This window comes from Caloenas nicobarica, chromosome 12 (genome assembly GCF_036013445.1).
Source record: "Caloenas nicobarica isolate bCalNic1 chromosome 12, bCalNic1.hap1, whole genome shotgun sequence".
Classification (NCBI taxonomy): Eukaryota; Metazoa; Chordata; class Aves; order Columbiformes; family Columbidae; genus Caloenas; species Caloenas nicobarica.
In genome coordinates, this window is record NC_088256.1 from 78,625 (window position 1) to 81,293 (window position 2,669).

The following is a 2,669-nucleotide window of genomic DNA, read 5'->3' on the forward strand; positions in this document are numbered from 1 at the left end:
TGTGTGTGCTTATATCTCATCTGTACAAAGCAAACATGGACTGCTAAACTATTCATTCACTGTCCATCCATGGAGGGAAGAACAGCCTCTGTGGGTGAGAGGCCAGTGCTGGAAATGGTGGTTGTGAGGGGCCAGTCCATGATGATTGACCTGAGGCTCCTTCTGAAGGGGTGTCCAGTGCACAAGGGCACAGCCCAGACCTTGCTCTGCAGGTCTCTGGCAGGAGGCCTGGCTGTGAGAAGACACTGCTGTGTGCCCAGCCCTGCACACACACACTGTTCAGCCGTACACTGGTGTTTGCATCTGTGAGCCATTTCCTTTGGGAATGTTTTTGAGAGAAGGTTTGTAAAAAGAACTAAACCTTCTGGCCCTGCCCATAGGAGATCACCTTTCTCTCTGGAAAGGCTGTTCTGAGGCCAGCTCTGTCACACAAGTGCCCATTGCCTGTCCCTGCCTGCGCTCACAGGACTGACACACAGCAGGACGGTGACCAGGCTGCCAGAGCACTCAGGCCTTGCACCAACACAAGGGATGAGAAGGAGAGTGTGGGAGTGGAATGAGAACAGCTCTGAAAGATCAAGAGCTGCTGCTCCCTGTCAGTGCTGCCGTGCTGGACTCTTTTCCACTCTTCCCATGCACACAGAATTCATCCATGCAGCTCTAAAAAGACCTTGCAGAAGGATGAGTAAGAAACAACTCAGTACAGGAACCTTTCTTTTGTTTATAAGCAAGGAGAATACTGCTCCTCATTTACACAGCCAGTGGTTATAAAAGAAAAGTAGACTGTGAATTAGAAGGGGGATGACAAAATTATCACAATAAAAAACCAACCAATAACAACAGCAATTCCAGATGACAGGCTGGGCCTGTAATTAGTTACTTTAAAACTACTATGTAGAAGCAGATAGGCAGTTTCTTGCTTCAGAAAACAGTAAGATATGAGTTTCCACAGGGCATCCTTGAGCTCCTGGTTCCTCATGCTGTAGATGAGGGGGTTCACTACTGGAGGCACCACTGAGTACAGAACAGAGAGCACCAGGTCCAACCATGGGTTGAAGGGGGCTTCAGGTATGCAAATATGCCAGTGCTGACAAACAGGGAGACCACGGCCAGGTGAGGGAGGCACGTGGAAAAAGCTTTGTGCCGTCCCTGCTCAGAGGGGATCCTCAGCACAGCCCTCAAGATCTGCACATAGGACAGCACAATGAACAGAAAACACCCAAATCCTAAACAGACACTAACCGCAAGAAGCCCAAGTTCCCTGAGGTAGGAGTTTGAGCAGGAGAGCTTGAGGATCTGGGGGATTTCACAGAAGAACTGGTCCACAGCATTGCCCTTGCACAGTGGCAGTGAAAATGTATTGGCTGTGTGCAGCAGAGCATTGAGAAACCCAGTGGCCCAGGCGGCTGCTGCCATGTGGACACAAGCTCTGCTGCCCAGGAGGGTCCCATAGTGCAGGGGTTTGCAGATGGCAACATAGCGGTCGTAGGACATGATGGTGAGCATAGAATACTCTCCTGTGAACAAGAAGAGGCAGAAAAAGAGCTGTGCAGCACATCCTGCATAGTAGATGGCCCTGGTGTCCCAGAGGGAGTTGGCCATGGATTTGGGGACAGTGATGGAGATGCAGCCCAGGTCGAGGAGGGAGAGGTTGAGGAGGAAGAAGTACATGGGGGTGTGGAGCTGCTGGTCACAGGCTATGGTGGTGATGACGAGGCTGTTGCCCAGGAGGGCAGCCAGGTAAATGCCCAGGAAGAGCCAGAAGTGCAAGAGCTGCAGCTCCCATGTGTCTGCGAATGGCAGGAGGAGGAACTGGGTGATGGAACTGCTGTTGGACATTTACTGCCTGTGGGCATGAGGACCTGTGCAAGGAGAAAATGACAGCGACCAGTTAGGGAGACTTCTCTGAGGAAAATCATGTTGTTTCTCATGGAAAACACCCTTCCTGATGGAGGGATGTTTCAGCTCATTCCCTCTTTCTACCAAGTGAGAAAAACAGTTCATCACAGCTTAAAATGCAACTTGGGAAGCTAGTTTCCATGAACACACCTCTGGGGCAAGACCACCTGATTTGGTGTCAGAACAAAAACTGACTCACACTCCCATCCCAACCCCAGAGAGCAAGAGCACCAGGGACAGGTGAAGATACACGAAGAACACTGCAATTCTCCTGAAAAGCAAAGCAAGGACAGCAAGGCAAACAGGCATGTTGTGAAACCTTCTCCTTACCCGGCTGTGCTGCTGCCACTCACATAATGACACTGTAGTGCAAGTACTTTTAGCATCTTTTTTGAGTACCACGTTTCAGGAACCCTTCACCTGGAGGTCCAGCTGCTGAGGTGGTCTCGTGACCTGGACACCATGGCTTTGGGGCAGAGACTCTTTTGGGGAGGAGAGGAGACCAGGGGGTTGCACTGGGAAATGTGTCTGCACTGCAGGGGATGGCAGGGGAGGTCTTGAATCCCCCCCCAGCATTTCTGGTCCAGCTCCCTTTCCCTGCCTGTGTCTCTGCTGCCTGGAGCTGTTTCTGTGTCCCTGGGTCTGCTCCTCGTCAGTGTCACAGACCCCGTCCCACCCACTGTGTGCTCAGCTCTGTCCTTCTCACAGCTCCTGGCACTGCCCAGGGGCAGCTCTGTGTGTGCAGGGGCTCAGGAGCAGCTCAGACAAGT

At 51.9% G+C, this 2,669-nt stretch overlaps 1 pseudogene; it reads right to left on the minus strand.

Moving 5' to 3' along the window:
- Positions 1-790: 790 nt before the first annotated feature.
- Positions 791-1,839, minus strand: LOC135993647 (olfactory receptor 14C36-like; annotated as a pseudogene).
- Positions 1,840-2,669: the final 830 nt, after the last annotated feature.